Source organism: Sebastes umbrosus, chromosome 10, assembly GCF_015220745.1.
Source record: "Sebastes umbrosus isolate fSebUmb1 chromosome 10, fSebUmb1.pri, whole genome shotgun sequence".
In the NCBI taxonomy this organism is placed as follows: domain Eukaryota; kingdom Metazoa; phylum Chordata; class Actinopteri; order Perciformes; family Sebastidae; genus Sebastes; species Sebastes umbrosus.
Window position 1 is genome coordinate 15,103,002 of NC_051278.1, and position 20,021 is coordinate 15,123,022.

At 42.9% G+C, this 20,021-nt stretch overlaps 1 long non-coding RNA gene across 1 annotated transcript; it reads left to right on the forward strand.

Annotated features, from left to right (window-relative positions):
- Positions 1–1,086: 1,086 nt before the first annotated feature.
- Positions 1,087–19,962, forward strand: LOC119495695. The gene is made up of 3 exons (XR_005208545.1): positions 1,087–1,209; positions 18,745–18,845; positions 19,839–19,962. It is a non-coding gene; the product is annotated as an uncharacterized LOC119495695 (long non-coding RNA).
- Positions 19,963–20,021: the final 59 nt, after the last annotated feature.

Genomic DNA, 20,021 nt, shown 5'->3' on the forward strand with positions numbered 1-20,021 from the left:
AAGAGTCAGCAGGAAGAAAGGACCTCCATTAGCCTTCACTGCAGCCGCTGATGATTGATATGATAGCGAGCCCATTCAAACTGCTAATTTTACACATGATTGAGGCTCTACTGGATGTAATGAAATGGCCTTCCTGAATATTGCACTTGAGTGACTGTGTGACCACCAGCACAATAGCTGCTATTATAGTTTTGGGCCCTCAACCCATTTTTCATTGTACCAGGTTCACTGTGTTATTATTGCAGAACTCGGAGTGAACCCGCGGCTTTGGTTTCTTGCTGTTACGGATGTGACCGTTCTCTCCACCGGGAGCAATTCACAGAGCGTTAATTGACCACCGCAATCACTCAGCAGATTTATGGAAAGTCTGAGAGGTCACAGGAGACTTCCAGGGGAGGCCGTCCAGGGAGCAGGGCCGGCCCCAGAGCTGCGGCTGGGCAATTTCTGGCCTTTGTAACTACACTACAGGTTCATAAACTCTGCTTTCCTACACTGACCTCAGAGGAAATGTAGATTTCATAGAAAAGTAATATTTAAATGGGCCATAGAGGGATTATTAAATCATCTTGTGGGTGTTGATTAACTTATAATCGCTCTCTAATATTTCCAAAGCCATGATCATGATGCAGAAATTTGAAAAACAAATACTGTACTCACCAAATCTCATGACCCAGATGTGTAGCCTTCACTAAGGAGGGGGGAGGGGCTGGTGACACAGAATAGGCGTGGGCACTGGGGTCCATCTGGCCGACTATAATCAGCTTTGAACAACCGACCTACAGACAGCAAAACGACACAAAGCGCATGTGTAAAAACAGACTGTTAGGTACAGAAGCTAGCATCTCACTATCTTTATTGAAATGGTTTGATTTGTGAAGATCCAATGTGCAAGTGTTTATGTAAAACAGTAGAAGGCTGGGTATTGGTTCTGAGTGATGAGATAATGGTTTTGATCATTGTTCATCCTCCAGTGCAGCGTGTCAGTATGTTGAAGTATTAGTATGAACGGACGTGCGTGTGGCCCTGCATCTGGACACTCTTAATACTGTTTAATCCCGTTCTGTCAGCCAGCCAGGCTTGTCCTCATGCCAACGCACCATCTACAGCGTGTCACGTATCTTCAAACAGAGAATGTAAGGGTTGAATAATATCTTCTGTTAAACGGCACACTCCTGGAATCATGATGCTCTGGGGTCTTTTTGTATTAAGGTAAGAGTGAACCCTCTCCTTCTTCACATTAATGATACATTCAACTTTTATATGCATAGAGTGCTACGAAAATAGGAGGCAAAACAATGCAGCCAGTTTTCTAAATATGCGGTGAAGGCAGTGCACCTCTCTTTATAATAAGTTAAGCATCATTTTGGGTTTAATGGATCGTTTTTGTGGACAGAATGGTTAGGAAATTGCTCCTATGATTTAACATGAAGCAGTTGAGAATAATTGCCTCGGGCATGCCAATAATTTTACAGTGATTATGTGATAAGCTGTATCATTTCTTTTGATGAAATGTGTAACTGCCTTTTTGTGCGTGTTGCCCAGACCTGACGATTTACGAGGGCTATAAGTCTGTGTTTTGCTGCATGGAGCCTGCATGGTGCATGTAGTCTGAATGCCATGCTCGCTTACACAGAAAAGCTGCACTAATGGGTTTGTGTTACATTGCTAAATCAACTCGAGCTGTGAAGCGGCTCCCAGCAAACCTTTATGATCCATTAACCACCAGGCATGGTTTTGCCAGGGCTGCCTGTGCCAGCTGGCAGAAACTGACAAGCCTGTATCATGAGCAGCCTCTGCCAGCGATAGCTTTACTGAGGTTTGCAGAATTCCCCCCGTTCTCTCAAGCTGATTACATACATGTTGTTTTCTCATTAGCCGAGGCTCCTCGCGGTCCTGTCTTGTGGAAATGCTTGATGGAATGAAGGTGAACGCCGAGTGTACAATATGTTAGACTTGATGTCTGCAGACAGCTCGGGAAGAGAGACAAGTCTGTGGAGTGGTTTGAGTTTGGGTGGAGACAGCAGCATTTACTGTAGAACTGCAGACAAATATGCATGGACCCCACCCTAGGCTAGTGATCAACTCCTCTGTCATCAGTGTCTTTATCACGCAGACAGAGATTGATATCCAGGGATCAGATTCCTCGGGATTCCTCTTGCGAAAGAAAGTCCCATTTTTCAAACACTTGGAAACCTGAAAGATTTCCGTAGCGCTCCTTGACTGTTTTATTGTGTTATTCATGAAAGCTGGCAGCGCTCTGCAATATCCACACACAAACAGGCTCCCGCCTTTCCTTTCGACAGTTGTCAGTGCATGGCTTATTTCTGAAAATGCATAATGAAATTTTTATGGCTTTTTTTGTGACCATGCAGTTATGAGGCTGTTATTGTTAAATATTGCAATGATATTTTGCCAAGCTTTTCTCCTGGGCACACTTGTGTCTGAGCAGCTTTGTGGATGACTTATGTTTCATGGCTTGTGTTTAATGGGCGAGTAGAGGCGGGGAGAACAGACAATTGAACTACAAAAGGCATGTATGCAAAGAATGAGACATTTATAATTGTTTTATGTCGTAACTGATAATCATTTGGATTTCATATAATCCTGTATCATGTCATCGGTTATTCCCAAATCCCGCTTCTTCCTCTTTCCTTCCTCTGATCTACCTACACGCCCATGGTTCCCAAACTGCTTTTGTTTTATGACTCTGAGATGGATGTAGGGGAATTCCAAGTAGATTTTTATCAGATTAAAAACACAAGTGAGCCAATATGAAGGCTGTTAAATCTACATGTATTCATTGAGTAGCCACCATTATCTAGGTCATAGGTAGACCAGATAGGCAAATCAGCCATTTCCTCCTCCTCCTCTAGAATGAGACACTTTCACTCAGTCGGATAGTAAGCGAGATATCAGGAACAGAGGGTCATGGTGGGCATGAGCAATAGAAAGAAAGAGAGTTACAACAATAGTTCAAAGCCTCTCGGTTTGTATTTGATCCATTGTTCCCGCTGGTCTTTAGAGACCACCACCAACAAGGCGTCGTCTTACTCAGGTTGACAGGGTTTTGTATGGCTGAGATGCCCCGTGAGATTAGGTTCAGGTGAAGCCCAGGGTTAAAGGAGAGAGGGAGGAACGGTATTTCATCAGTGTTTTAGGCTGTTGCTGTGAGAACAGAAGACAGTTTGCTGAGACTGCACTTGTTTAAATACTAGATTTGGAGTTTTATCTGCAACAGAAGTTGTAATTATGTACATAATTTTGCTAAATGTTGAAAAATGTGTGTAATGAGAAAGAAGCCAGATAGGCAAATGGCTGTTTCGTTATCTGATAGGGATTGTAAATCCCTCCCAGAGGATTATCACAATGGCCCATTTTATTCCTCACCAGATTTCCCTCCTGTGTAATTACCGTTTGCCTCTATCTCGCTCTCAGTGGCAAAATTGATGGGTGGAATATCTTGAGAAATATGCAAGTAAAAGCCAAAGAGGGAAACATCTCAGAGGCGCACCACAATGAATGAGAATTTGGAGGATGCTAATTAAACAATGTCATGATTTATTGACAGTAACAAAACATTTACTGTTTCAAGCCCAAAGGCTTGGTTTCCTGGAAAATGGATCATTTGGTCACAGCTCTGTTAACTTCTTCGCCTCAGTTCTAGGGTTTAGAGAGTCAAGACCTCCAATAGGCTAGTATATATGGCTCGTGTCAGGAGACCTTCAAAACTGTGAGATAGATTATAGCCTCTATGTAACCTTTTGCCCTTTCTCCATTTATAACTTTTATCATTAGGCTGCGTTTCGTTGTCAAAATACAATTCAAGGTAAGAAAATCCATCAGCAACCGCTGAGAGTCAGACCAGTTTAAGCAGCCAATGAGTTTTCTAATCTTTCACATAACTCTAAACGTGTTACTGTTGGTAAAACCTTTGTCTAGTGTCACATATTTAAATTGAATAGACTTCCTAGAAAGCCCTTTGCATCAACATTTGCAGAAGCCCAATGTCAGACCACAGGGCTTTTGGCCGGCTCATGAATGCACAGGACAGAGATGTTATCTGGCCTTAGGGAGGATGTTTGGGGAGTGGGAGTGGGAGGGCTGTGGGGCTTCAGTGTGCTAATGCAGCTAACAGCCAGGAAGGCAGAGTGTTGACTCTGCAGATTTAAGCCAGCTACTGATGGCTATGGGGCTAAATACTGACCCCATGGACTAATAAAGAAAATCACCTCAGGCACGAGCCGCGGGGGTCAGAGGTAACGGCATGGCTGGGAAAAACACAGGCCGTGGCTTTCGATCACTACCCTGCCTAATTGAAATGACAGTTGAAGACCGGTGGGGGTAACAGTGTTTATTTACGTCTTTGTTACGCGGTGAGCAAGCACAAAGATATGCCTGGCCCGGCCAGGGATGACATCGCTCCCGTATGCTGTCTGGCTCCGGGATCTCTGCGCTAGTACAATAAGGACTTCCTGTCTGCCATCAGATTCCCCTGCATTCCAACCAGGCCCGGGATGAGGTGAGGGGGCTGCTGGGGACAGGGTTTAGTGAAAGAGTACGAGTCCTAATCAAACTGACAATATGGACCTGTTCCCTTCTTTTGACACAGAAGCTGACCATCAGTCTGATCTGCCGTCTGTCAGAGAGCTGGAACTGTGGTGGGGTTGGTTTCCTGCTTAAACAGATGCTTAGAGATGGTCAACACCCTGTTTCAACAGTGCTGACGCCAGCTATTTCTATAAAGGCTATGCACCTAGTTAGGTTGCAAGGTAGTGCGACTGTTAGACTAATAATACTAAAGTACAGCATGAGGCAAAATTAAAGGAACAGTGTGTAGGATTTCGGGGGATCTATTAGCAGAAATATAATATAATATTCGTAACTATGTTTTCATTGTTATATAATCACTTGAAACTAAGAATCGTTGTGTTTTCGTTAGCTTAGAACGAGCCCTTCATATCTACAAAGGGAGTAGGTCCTCTTCACGGAGTCCGACATGTTGCTCCGTCATATTTCTACAGTAGCTCAGAACGGACAAATCAAACACTGACTCTAGAGAGAGCCTTTCATGTTTACCTGAAGGCCACCGTAGTTCTCCAACAGGCTTGGAAAGGGAGGAGTTCAGTTCAGTTAGTTGCAATCTGCAACCTCACCACTAGATGACACTCACTTCTACATACTGTCCCTTTAATAAAAGTACATTTAACAACGAAGAACATTTTATCATTTTGTGTGTGTGTGTGTGGACAAACAGCAAGTCCACCAGTGTTTATTAAGCATATTTAGGTAATTATTATTTGGCATCTATTAAGTAAATTGTAATTTAGTGTGACACAATAGTATTACAAAAATGGTTATATTATAATATTACTGGATATTTAAACATGAAATTCAGAGGCAATATATCATATTTCATATTAACATATTTGTTTATTTTTATCAAAATTCAAATAATTGTTCATGAATTTTTTTTTATTATCAGAACACTATGAGACTATTGTGGTAAATGCTACATGCTACTAGTAGCTCCTAATGACCCACAAGTATATTGCTGATAAAACAAACAGTGGAATATAAGATGGCTGCGACGAACAAGAGGCTTAATCCTTTATTGCTCTCAATAACAACCAGGGGAAACAGAGAAAGGAGGCAAAGGATAAAAAAGGAAAGAACAACAAATAATGGAAAATTATACGTATATTGTGCTTCTATACAAAGATACAGTTGCTTTCCGGTTACTATTCTGGTGTAAAAAAAAACCTGATGTTGCTATTTGAACAAATGGGGGAAGACAGTATTCGAGCTCTCCTGTTTCAGTGGGGTCAAGGTGAGAGAGCAACCTTCAGCAATCTGAGTACTAAAACAGCCTGCTGCCGTCTAGCGTGACTAGACACGCAGCATTAATGGCCTCCTGAGAGGACCGTCAGCACAGGAGGAAAAGAACACAAATACTCCCCGCTCACAGTACAGAGGACAGAGGAGATTATATGTCTGTGACAGCACACTAGAAGCGTGTGCTTTAAAGGATTACTCCAAGATTTTAGGAAAATAGTCTACTGGTGAACTCATCCTTTAAATTAGAGCACAAAAAATATCTATGTAACCCCAGCAGATCGCTCGCCTGGATGCTCCACGCTAACACTTTAACAGAAGAATTTTCACATTCGGCAGTCGATGTCTCTCATGGTACAACGTACATTGTCGCTGATACGAACCTGGATGTGATGAGTTAACGGTATTTTTAAATTAATAAACCATCAGACAATGCATTGACGCGGATAGTAATTTCCTGTGCGAAGTGACAAGAATGTAATTTCTACAAATATGACCATTACAAGTTCCTAACAGGAACAGCACTTTGTGTCATGCTAATTCTGATAATGGTAAGAGGATGAATAAGCTTGAGATCATTTCAAAAGTCTATTCAGTGCAGGAAATGAGCAACTATTGTGTTGCCCTTTTTCTAATTTAGCTGCTGAGAAGGTTCAGGTTGCTTTCAACACTTCATTCTGTGACATTAAAGGATCACCGCCCGCGTTCCTCAAATGTTGGCAATCTGCATGAACACTGACGGTTGTCACAGGTGATTAATAAGTATACAGTACATTTGATCCCATTGTGTTTCCAGGTTTTTGTTAAAGCCATTCAAGGTGCTGATTACTTCTGATATTATGCTCTCAAAGGTGGCCTTTGTGCCACCCTGCGTCAGCACTGCCAGACATTCATAAATAGCTTCCAGTGAGAGATGGAGGAAGGAGAGAGAAAGAAAGTGTGTGTGTCTCCCTTTCCTATTCACTGACTTTTCCCTCATGCCGTGATATACGCTGATAAGCATGCAAACACACATTCACACACTACAACAAAGTGTGTATGTGTGCTGGATGTAATATGTAATTATGCAAAAAATCTAAACACATAAATATTTCAAATTTTTTTAAGTAACACACCCTGTATTAAATGACTACAGCATATTGTATATCACACCAATCAGACAGGTTGGTACACTGAAGTGGATAAACAGGCTCAAACGTCACACAGTAAATGTATTTTTAGGTATGAGTTCACTTAACGTGTGAACAAAACAGTGGCAGAGAAAAGTCTGCCTGTAGTTCACTCTTCTCTCATACTGTTACGTACCACACGCACATACATTTCAATGTTGTAAATGACTTGCATAACGCAAATACAAATTATTTTAATCATATTTACATTACTGCTGTTTTGCTCTAATCAGAGGCCCTGTTCAGACCTGGCATTGACATGCGTCCTGGGTGATCGGATCACAAGTGGACAGCTTTAAGTACGTCTGTTCACACCTGGCTTTAGAAAGCATCTCCAGATGCGTCTTGAGTGACCACTTGTGATCCGATCTCACTTCCCCGCTCTATATGCAAATAAACACGTAGAAAAACACGACCAATATAGCAGACTTTGTGACGTAATATTACAGGAATGTCAGAAGTAATATCCTACATATTTATGAATTTGGGTACATTTTATTAACATCTAAACATAAGGTTATTGTCTACCGGCGGTCAGGCAACGGCGTCTGCCTGTCTATTCTCATGACGAGCACAGTGAAACCCCGCGGATCCCAGCGGGACGTCAGTTGAGTAGGCGGTCCTTAATGTGACGCAGGACACATTTGCATACACACTGCTAAAAGAATGTGATCATCCAGGACGCATGTTAATACCAGGTCTGAACAGGACCAAAGGCACAGCTACAAAGCCTTCCTCATGAAGGCGACTGCCAATAACTGCAGGCAAAGAGAAGGACCTTGCAAATACTTTAGCTTTTTCCTTAAGCATTCCTGACACCTGCAAACACCTTAACACTAATTTGAGGTGGCAGTGCAGACACGTTGCCAAATGTTGACAATAATGAGTAATGATCCGCAACAAGCATTAGACTGAAGATAACGTGTGTGTTAGAACCCTCTGAATCTTTCTTTACTTCTTCCTCAATAAACGTTTTAGGATTTCTCCCAGGTCCCATTTGTTTTTATTCATGGCTATTTCCAAAAAGTAAACACATTCCCTTCTCATTCAGCCATGGCATGAATCTAATTAGAACTTTAGTCTGTGCTCCCTCAAAAGGGCCACTGCCCTTCCAAAAGATCCGATTTATGTACCCTTAAATGGAGGTCATTTATTTGTGTTAAAACACGTGGTCATCATTCAAATATGGTTCTCGCTCCGCTCCCATAGTGGTAGCCAGCAGACAAGCTCAGACAGACGTGCCTCCAAGTCTTTGTCTTCATAAATTTCTCCCATGAACTGTAACTACAAATTAGTCATCTCATGACCCCATCAATCATCATCACAAGCCCTTGTAAATTGTAACTTGGTTTGCGGGCATTTACACTCTTTTAGATTGTGATTCATAGCATGACACGAGGATAATTTTTCTGGATTGACCTACATGCTGACATGGTTGTTTTTCCACCATGTCAATACTTGCTTAACATGATCTGATAGGCAGTAAAGGAAGTTAAAAGACATTAAGCACATTTCCTGTGCAAACAAAAAAAATCACTTCCCACCCCAAAGAATCAAACTGACAAAATGCAAGCAGACAAAGCAAATCTGTTATGGAAGGGGTGTCAGAGGGAGTTTACATAACATATTCTGACGCTCTGGACCTCTGTCATGTCTCTAATGCTATTGACCTGTTGGCAAGCTTCACCTCCTAGTGCTAACACTTCAATGAAAACCTCATGAGGCCACGGTAAATTTGTCCCAAAGAAAAGATGTCCATGAACAGTGCTGATCGCTGTGAGGCCCGTGACTATTGTTGCCATCTGCTCACTATTTCCTCCTGCACAGAAGATAATTGAATCTGAAATCACTTTTCTCTCTCGGTTTAAGAGTGAGGGTCGCCCACAATGGTTTGGGCCCTTGTTTGTATTCTTTATGGAGCCATTTCCCCCTGGCTGTCTCTTGCAACATCTGCCCCTAACCCTCCAGATCAATATGGACCATCTAATCACCTGCCACACTTAATTAAAACCCCATCACTGCCTTTATGAGAGGCATCAAAGGCCACCGTATACCCAAAGGGGGTCATGCAGATAAGACTTCAATGGTATGCTTTGCAGGGCCTTTGCACAATAGAGGATGCTAAAAATCTTTAAGCTGGTTTGGTGAAAATAGGTCAGTGTTGGCAGCTGTGGGTAATGTGTCCCGGGCCTGGCCTGTGGTCCAGCATGCTGCTCGCCATATTTAACACCCTTTGTGCCATCCTCTCGGCACTAATCTGTCTTTTCACTGAGTGTTAAAATTAATTTGCAGTGATTTCTATGAGGGCACAGGCATCGTTAGGAAACCTCAAAGGGGCTACAAAATGGACAAGTTGCCAATAGTCGGCCATTGTCCTTGGTCTGCCCCTTTCTAAATACCCATGACAGCAGCTTTGAAATGCCTGCCTGATGAGGCTCAGATGCTCTGGCTGCGGACATCACAGTGACCATACTTGTCTGGCTGTGAAAAACATCTCATGACAAAGACAAACCCAGAGCAGCAAACAATACCACGGACTGGATTCCAAAACTGCCCGAGTCCAGCCCGCATTGCTCAGTGATGTATCATGATACAGTAATCCTCGTTGGCTCTGAAATTACAGATAAAACTTAATTTGATTTGACTTTATTACCCCGAAGCTATCTCAACAGTGCAAGTCCCCAAAGGAGAACATCAGTGAAAAGAGATAACCGTATCACTACAAAGTGCTTGGCCTCTACACAAAATTGTGTTCCCATGGGAAAACTGTAGACACAACTGTTTAGCTGAAGCTTTCCAGTGGTGCTCATAATACCATTAATTGTGTGCAGGGAGAGTTGGAGAAAGGGCTAGCCATGGAGAGCCCCGGAGGAAGCCACAACTTGTAAAGCAGGTTTGTGTGAGCAGTCGGCTCTGGCTCATATCTTCAGTCTTTTATTCCTTCTCCGTCTTTTATCTTTCTTTATTTAATCTTTCTCTCTCTGTTTATCTCTCTCACTCTCTCCCCCATGCACATTAACTGTGTCTCACTATCTTACCCCTGACCATAAAACAAGAGGGGAGAATTAATGACACAAACATTTCTGACATCTGCAGGAGTGTGGGCCTCTTTTCTCTGTCAGCTTCACTCTCACTCTATAAAAAAAGATAAACCTATAAACTTAGAGGGGACAGACGGAAGAATCAGAGATGGAGAAAAAAAAAAAAGAATAAAAAAGTGAGTGGAGACCGGTTGTGGGTGGGTGTGGTGGGAAAGTTCCTCTCATCAAATTAAACTTCCATATCCGTCAAAGACATACTGAGATTCCAGCAAGCCAATCAGCCAATCTAAGACAAATGATTTTGTCGAGCCTTCCTGCCACACTGGGCGTGGGAACGGCACAGATTCTCATAAAAAAAAAAAGTGCCTGTAAATTATTTCCCTTCTGCTTCAAAGACCTGAACAACAAAAAAGGTTTGTGTTTATGTGCGGTGTTTCTGTGTTGTTGTCTTTAAGCCTGTCGGTCTCGGCTGGTTTCTACTGTGCATGTGTGAGTGTAAACACTATTTGGGATCTACAGCTGTCCGCTCACGTGCGACAGCCTGAGAGACAAAATACAAAAGGATGCCGGCTTTCATTCTCATAGATAAATAAAACTGTTCAAGGGTCATTTAAACCAGGGGGGTCCTGTTGCATTACGCTTTTCTCGAGGCGGCGTTTTGATCAAAGCCGTTTGTAGGACCTCTTTCCTCTCCTTTCCCCCCACGCGCCACCCTCCCAGCCTCCCACATCCCACACTCCAACCCCCAAACCACGTCTGCCTTGCTGCTGCTAATCATTGGTGGTCTCCTGACTGCCAACAGTAATTGATTAGGGAGCACAGGACTGGCGGGTGAGGGTGGGGGGAGGCGGGATGGAGGGGAAAGTTCAACCCAGAAGTTCTCAAGGTCACTGCCCTCTCCCTCCCCCCGCCGGACTCCTTTTTCTCATGCTATTAGGTATCAGCCACAGGGGAAACTGCAAATATTTGGCACACTTGGTCCGACTTCCAAGAGGTTTGGTGGTGGCGTGCACAAACAGGAAGATCTGTGTAAGCAAAATGGACGCATCTGTTTAAGTGAAACTCGGTGGTGAAAGGGCTCGATGCGTGATGTGTTGATTTATCTGTTGAATCGGGAACTCAACATCCTCGGTTGAAAAATATGCTTATTTTTGTAGACCCCCCTCGCTGCTCTGAGAATGCCGCCGCGTTGTTTGGCCCTCCGCGGTTGCTCAACATCCTTGACAATATAAAAGAGGGTTGTGGATGTTATTCCGAAGTAATAACTCCCACCATTCCTCCTGCTTTCACAGGAAGAGGTGACATTCCTTGCCTCTGGAAAGTGACTCATGCTGCTGTCTTGTTTAGCAAATGCAATTACAGACTGTTCTGTCCTCTTCTGTGAATTAGAGCAGAGAAAAAGACTTTCTTTCTTTTTTGTGTGTGTGCCTGTGTGAGTTCTCTGTATCGCCAAACAGGGTTATGTTCACCACAGAAAACCCACCGCTGACTATGGACCCAGAGTCTTGACGCCTATATGGAAACATGACTGTCACAGGAAATGTTCAACATGTTTCACTGTGCTGCAACTGAGCAAGAGGTGAGGGTGTTTTAGAGAGGAGCCCTCCCAGAGCTGAGGGCTGGTGTTGATGTTGGCTGCACGGCCGTCTGGGACCCGTTCACAATCTACCACTCAGAGCATGCTCAGATACTCGCGGACCTATGTCTGGACATGTAGACTAACTAACCAAGCGCAATGGAGTCCGGTGATGTAACTTTGCGAATGCATGAATAAAAGTCAAACAAACTGAAGAGGCTGAGTTAAAGACAAATAATTAGAATAGTTTAAAATGTACATCGTCACCCAGAGAGTGGAGACGGGTGGGTTTCCATGTCTGTCTCAGTCATCTCTCCCACAGATGGCCCCAGGCTACGGCAGCTGTGAAACATTCATTTTTGTCTGTCTGTCACTTACACTGCCTCTCAACATTTATCATAAGGAACTCATTTTTCCTAAATCTGCCAGTAAAGGTCACAGATTTTCAGCTAATTTCAAACATAGCCCGTATAAAGGGGATGGAACATTAATCCTACATATATCTTTTCGTTCCCCTACTGCTTATGTATATTCAAACAACATGTAAAAAGGATTATGACAAAACTTGATATTCTTGCAAATACCAGATCAAGATATCATGAAAGCCGGCCTCGCTAGGCTGCGAATGAAAAGCACTTGTGTGGTTTAACTTTATCCAGACTTGTGAATACCAGAGGAGGTCGTTCTAAGAAGTGGTGGGTTCTGTTTTATGTCCTGTCAGTGTTGTGCATCTGCTCTGTACTGCCCCCCTTTGTTGGGCACGTAGTATTGACCAGGATTATGTCACACAGACCCCCTACTTCCAAATTCCCCCCTTTATACATTACTGAAAAATGTTTTAACAATACACAGTTGTTCTCAACACTGCAGATCATACAATTTACATACATTATATATATTTTTTCTCTTGAATGCTTGACTCCAAAAATGGTTTGCAGCTGTTTTTAAGTGGAGGGCAGGTTTCTTTTTTCTAATGCATGTCCTCCTCACCTCTCCAAATGTACTGGTGCTCTCGGCTTGGGTGTGTCTTGGCCTTTTAGCTTTGCTGTGTCACGCTTAAATCTGAGGTAAACTGAACCCAAATAGTTTCCCCTAATTGTGAGGCCATGTTGTTCACGTCATATCACCTTTTCTCCCCGTGGACACCATCATGTGGGTCTCTGAGTGACATGGGTATAAAAGCACTTTTCATTCCACAACAAAGAGTCTTCAGCCCTGCACTGAGTTGGTCAATAGTCAGCTGGCCTCCCGCTGAAATCACCCTCGAGGTGCTGTAACTTATGCCTAGCAACTAAGTCTCTCTGGAACTTAACTACCTGAAAAGCTCAGGGTATCTAGAAAAGTAGAATAAACTACTTTTGCTTGAATCTGCTGCCAGTGTGCACAAGTTATACAACTGCACGCCAACAAATTGTTTAGCCTAATTTGAGAATAGTTACAGTGTCTGAGGTCAGCTTTTATTTGGGAAAAAAGAGTCAGTGTAGTTAAAACCCCAATTAAGGCAACCTTTGTGGTAGATTTTAATTTAAACATAGAGCTGAGTTTTCCATATGAGTGTGGGGAATATATTGCATTGGCACTTAACTTTTATGACAGAAGAAATATATGTAGAATAACTTTAAAACTGAAGGAAGTTAATCTGGATTTTACACACTGTAGGCAGGTAAACATACTGCCTATTGGAGCTAAATTTCTTAAAGCAGCAGTGGGAAAAAAATCATGTGCCTCTGTGTCCTCTGGTGCTCCTAATGAGATTTCACGGACCGGAGGAAAACAACCTGAAGCTGTCAATCACTTGCGAACTCCAATCAAACGGTCAAACTAGGCAGCGTTGATCAAATATGAATCAATATTCTGTTACTGTAATGCCTATTTCTCGTCTCAAATGTTTTCAGAAACATCTTATAGTGTACTCTTTAAAATGAGAAACCCGGCAGCCATGTTGAGATCAGTTGGGGAAATACCAAGCACCGCCCACCAGCCGGAGCACAGCCAATAGGAACGCTCATAGGAACGCACTCTCTGAAATGACCTGTGATTGGCCAGATTATTTTAAAGCCTGAAAACAGAGCCATGAGGAGGAGCAGAAGTCTAGTTTTCTCTCAGAACACTTGAATTACAATATGCTGAAAGGTTATTATGGAATTTTTTCCAAGTGATGCCAAAAACTTTCTGCCTACTGAAGCTTTAAAGGGAGTGGAAATGGAAGAAACTGAGGAAAGTAATGACAGAGCTAAACAAAAACAAACAGTAGTCGACGCTTCCGTTCACTACAAAGAGAGACGGCAAGATGAGAGGTAGATATTTGTGGAGGAGTAATTATTCTTATCACGCTAATGTCACTTTATGGGCGTGAGAAAAACACACGGATATCATCTTTTCATAAGAGCTCTCAATGTGGGTGGTGTGGCAAAAGGGTTTTAAGCTGATGCTGGGTGACTTATCACGTAGCAGAGAACAGGACCGGGCCTGTGGAATGAAGGAAATGTTATCTGATGCCATAGGGGTTGTATGAGCCAAGCATCCGCCAGCCCATATTCTCACCGGTTTCCATACATGCTGTAAGTCCCCGACAGATGACCCACATAGAAATTGAACACCGACTTGTAATAATATCATCACATGCACTATCATGCATGGACACGTGCACCAATACAAACACGCGCAGAGTATAATCATACAAGCGCAATTTACTTTCCTTATTATTATCTACATTACACATATAGTTTATGCCAAGATTGTATTTTGGCAGGGTATTACGGTCTTATTAGAGCCCTTTGAAACAAGAGCTGTATCTACAATGATGCTGCTTAACATATCAAAGCCGGCTGATGAAGCCCGGCATTCATTTCAAGTGTTCACCTGACCCGGAGCATGAATTGATCCATTTATGTCACTCCTCTCCTAAGCAACACATGTTGCAGATGAGTGTTTGTGTTGTGTGCAGATGCTGTGGCTTCTATCACGGGGCAGTCTTATATCTCTGAGGTGCGGATGGTTGTTTATTTTCTCTTCAGTCTGCAGAGGTTTATCTGATCAAGCTGAAGAATGGTGTGTTTATAGCCACTGCAATGGCAAGCGCAAATGCAGAGAAACAGCGGCCTCAGCAGCGCCCATGGAGAAAGAGCACTCAACGTCTTTTGCCCAGGCTGTTCTGCTGCTCATGTTTGCGAGGTGAGGAGGGGGATCCTCTGCAGCAGCAGGAAAAGAAGATTAATGGGGGACCTCAACATCCCCGCTTGGATCAACGGGGATCAGGTGAGAGGGAGGCTATCCAGATTACAGTAGAGGATCTGGGGATAGTTAACGCTAGCTTCAGCCTGTTCGAAGACGACCCCCTGACCTCGAGGAGCAGCATGGCCCGCTTAGCCAGCTCTGTGTCTACCTGCCCGAGGGCTCTGAAAAAGAAACGACTGAAGCCTCTCTCTTCACTCCCTATAGAGTGCCAGGCCATCACTTCTACCAGTGGAGAAGATGATGAAGAAGAGGAGGAAGACTCGTTGCTGTTTGAGAGCGGCACTGAAAGCACGCCAGCGTCTGGTAGCCTCCTGACACCACCCGTCATTAATCTGATCCCACCCACTCCCTCTGACGTCGTTGACGATGATCAGTTCTTTGACATTAATTCAGAGGAAAGCGTGGCACACACATCTGGCAGCGATGGAAGCTTTGCTGCTAGTGACCAGGAGAGTTATGAGGGAAAGATGGAGAGTGCGGAGGCAGAGGAGTCAACGGAGGTATTCACACTGGCTGAGAATAAGGTCAGTGCTGATGATGTAGCTGAGCCTGAAGAGGGCCCGAGTGATGAGTCTGGAGCAGAAAGAGAGGCTGTGACAACCAGAGAGGGGGATAAACAGAAAACAAAGCCTAGGTTCTTACGGTGCGCCTACCAGGTGGCTCCTCTCCCTGAGCACCTTCAGAAAAGTGAGTCCAACAGTGATAACATCTAAAAATAAAGCAAAACTTGTTTGCTTTCTTACTAGGATATAGATGAGATGATTAATGTTGAATTAGATTCTGTGTTCAACGCAAGGTACCTCCGTGATGTTTATCCTAGCTTAGCAGAAACACTGGAAGCAATTAGCTTAACTCCCAATGACTCCAAAGTTGTCCTATTTACTGGTTGTGTGTTTAACTCGTGTAGAAATAGAAAATGAGACGTTGTGGTTTAACAAGCAATTAACAGCAGCTGTGCTCAGTGACTGCATACAGCAACCTAAAAGTCTCACACTAACTATTTTAAATTAGACATTTAAGCTATAGACCATTTCACAGTTGTAGACATAAACATTACACAAATGGGTCCCAGTTTATTTTCCTGTTGCAGTGTATGTGAATGACATCAGCTGACAGGAAGTAAACATGGACCAAAGCTGTTGCCTAGCATGCTGTTGCTTCATGTGACCAAAATGATGGTTTGTGAGAAACAAAGTCTGAATTAATTTAAAATATACAGTATATAGCTGTTACAGACCTGTCGTCAACGTCTGTTGTGAACGTTGTCGTCACTACGATATTTATGCCGCCATAGTAACCAGCGTTGCATACTGTAATATTTCACCAGAATCAGTATGCAATTCTTGTACTACTGATTTCATACTAAGGTTTCGGACATACTAAAATATCAGCATGTTAGTATGGAATTTTGGACGCAACCTATGTGAGTGACATCAGCTGACAGGAAGTAAACATGGAACCAAGTTGTTGCCTAGCAATGCAATGCTGTTGAAACGGTGTATATTCACTGAACAAAACCCAGGTGATTATAATTAGCCAACAAAATAAAACATATTAATTAGACACACTTTGAGCTGTTGCAAAGTATGATTTCTTCTTTTTAAGGAGGCTAACTGCTAAACACACCTTAGAACAATAAGCCTTTTTCATAGAGTGCATTTTGACAGTAGGACAACACAGGTGTAAATATTGACATTAATGATTCAGTTTCAGGGTCCTGGTATTGTACGTAGTGGCTCCCTGTGCTTTTCCTATTATGACAAGTCAAAATGTCTACTGTTAAAAAGACCTATCTCTTGACAGAACACAGAAAGATGAATTTGACAATGTTCTCCAAGCAAGAGAGAAAACAAGCGTTTCCCAAAATCTTTCTTTAATGTTCTTAAAGGTTGTCTTGGTTTTCTTTCTCTGTCATAGGGAGCTTCAACACTGGGATAAATCTTTTGTCATTTACTGAGCACAACTTGGGTGAGTTTTCTTGAGGTAAATTTGCACGTATTTGTATTTAAACCTTTCTGTTTCCATTTAGGTAAACTCTAGGTGAGAGGTAAAAATGGCACCAGATGATGGTTCGCTCCATCCAGCTGTTGAGCTCATGTGTTGCCTCTTCGTTTTGATCTCAGTTCCCCATTCAGATGAAATGGCAGTCATTATGTGACATGGCTACAGTACCTCGAACGCCTCCTTTGGGAGTTGCAGAAGTTCCCCTTTGTTGGAATCCCTTTTTAGCCATTGTGTGTGTATTCCCAGTGCGTGGTTGGGCAGGCGGTTCCCAGGTTTTGGGTTCCTGTGACTCAGCATGCTCTCCTCCCTCAGTCGTCTCACAGAGAGCTTAATTTCTTTTCAAACCAAAGGAGGACAATAATACTGGAAACGATAAGCATCGCTTTTGCCTATCCATTACATAAATGTGCTGAAAAGTTCGGACTCTAAAGCTTTGCTTTGTCATTAACCCTGTGAGTGTCTGTGTGTAACTGGTTGTCAAACTTTATAAACCACCAAACCTAGATTGCTCAGTGTGTTTGTATGTGTGCGTGCAAGGATGCAATGAGCTTGTCTGTACTAATCAGTCAAGGGTGAGAGAACTCACTCATGCTTCGACTTGTCCTGACTGAGCCAACTTAGGCTGGGAATGATGTCCATCTCTACGTTACGGATTTCACCCTTTAAGGCAACATCAGGCTGTGTGTCCCTAAGCCTGCCCAAAAATTTCCTGTCCTTCTTTGTTTTGATTGGGCTTTTCCTGGACGAGGCTGTGTGGAGTCTGAACATGGCTGTGGTGTGGGTGTACTGCTACCCACCATTAGAATTCTCACACAGCTCTCCGTCTTGTGTGTCTTCTCACCATGCACGGTGAAAAGACGTCACAGAGCGAGACTGGAAATGATTTTCTCAGGATTTCATAGACACACTGTTGTGTCTGAGGTCAGCTCGAGGAGGGTGCTCCTACATGTCATCACGTTGAGCCAAGACTCATCGCTTTTCTACTCAAACGGTTGTGTTGTGCATGGAGAGTGTTCTGAATTTGCTTAGCTTGTAGGCCAGACTTTATGATCCTCTACAGTGATTCACAGGCCAGCCAGGTGATGAAGAGAGTGCCAGCTCGCCGTCCCCCCCCTCCTTGTACTCCACTGTCTCTCCAGGACCCAGACAAGATTCCACTGCTGACACACATAAACCAATTACACCGTCTTATCTGATTCTGACTCCATCTAAACTCCCATCCATGTCAAACCAGCCTTTCAGAAACAGGCCTCTGAAATGAAAAACATGTGTTTAAGAAATTAGGCAGAATTTTTTTGTTGGGTAAACTATTTGAAAAGACTACTGTTTTAAACTGAACGGGGGCTTGTTACGCTTCAATCTGTGAAGATATACAACTTAAAGTAGTTACAACTCTGGGCACCAAACATTCCAACATCTATCACATCACATCGCTGTGTTGCCTGAGAAAGCCGGGGCCTAGCTCGGATGCCATATTCTCAGCCTCATTCGTCTTGCTTGTTATGATAGCAGAAAAAAAGATATCTGCTCGCTGACCAAGTGACATTTGGAAAATGTAAGAATATGAGCTTTATGTGGGAAAGAACTTGGGTTGTCGGAGAAGTATGTCATCAACCAGACGGACATTAGTGTGCATGACGGGTTGCCAAGCAACCCCATCTAGCTGTGTCCAGTATCAGCACCAGCTAATGCACTGTAAATAGACCTGGTGACCTGCACGCCATGAAGGCTGAGAAGCCTAAACCATGAGTGTAGAGTGGCTTAAAAGGCTGAAAACAAGTTCTTCATTAAATAGTTTGTTTCCCACACAGTGACTAACTAAGACAGGACTAACTTGGATAAATTCTTATTCATTTATTGACTCACTGTTTCTATTACTATGCAGATGACCTGAGCAACGGAGATGTGAGCTGCTCCGACATGCTGAAAGCTGAATTCTGCCGGCTTCCTCTCGCTGCAAACATGGACACATTTACACACCAAGGGGTATGAAGACCATGCAATGAACATGTTTTCCCCAAAAGCTTTTCTCATGATCTCTTCATACTGTATATTACATCCTCTATGGCCTCCACACACATCTTTAATGTATTTAAAGTAGGGCTGGCAAAGTTAATGTGATAATAACGCAAATTTGTTTTAACGCCACTAATTTCTTTAACACATTCTGATTTTGAGGTTGTAGCAGGCTCAGTTTTAAAGCTAGAGTGAAGATACTGGCATCATATGAGACTAGAAAAACCTAAAGAATCCATTGGTACCAACCATGTCATACTAGTTTGTTGCGAAGGAGGCTAAATAATGCTCCAAACTTGTGCTAAATTTTGGCGAAGAAAAACTGTCCTGGACATTTTCAAAAGGGGTCCCTCGACCTCTGACCTCAAGATATGTGAATGACAATGGGGTCTATGGGTACCCACGAGTCTACCCTTGACAGACATGCCAACTTTATGATAATCACATGCAGTTTGGGGCAAGTCATAGTCAAGTCAGCACACTGACACACTGACAGCTATTGTTGCCTGTTGGGCTGCAGTTTGCCATGTTATGATTTGAGCACATTTTTTATGTTAAATGCAGTACCTGTGAGGGTTTCTGGACAATATTTGTTAAAATATAAACATAAATTTGCATAAAGCAAGTATAGTTGACGCCTCCCATGTTGATAAAAGTATAAAATACCTGACAAATCTCCCTTTAAGGTACATTTTGAACAAAATGTGTGATATGTGATTCATTTGCGATTAATCCCGATTAACTATGGACAATCATGAGATTAATCACGATTAAATATTTTAATCGATTGACAGCCCTAATCTAAAGGTATCTACAGAGTCACTACACATTCCTGGAAGAAATTTACTTTATCTGATTTAGACTATGACTGTGTATTACGACTTCAAAATACATACTGACTGATTGATTAGACTGGGCTTGATTACCAGTCTAATATTAACTGAAACCTGTATTACGTGACAGAGGTCGATAACGCGCTCCTGCAGTCTTGGGGACACGCTGACCAGGAGCGCCACTTTCCACGCTTTAACCCAGACCACAGACCACCAGGAAGAGGAGGGGTCGCTACAACGACGCAAAACCGTTGGTGAGTCTGGTAATCTTATATTATGGACAAACAAATTTGTTCTACATAATTCTACTGTT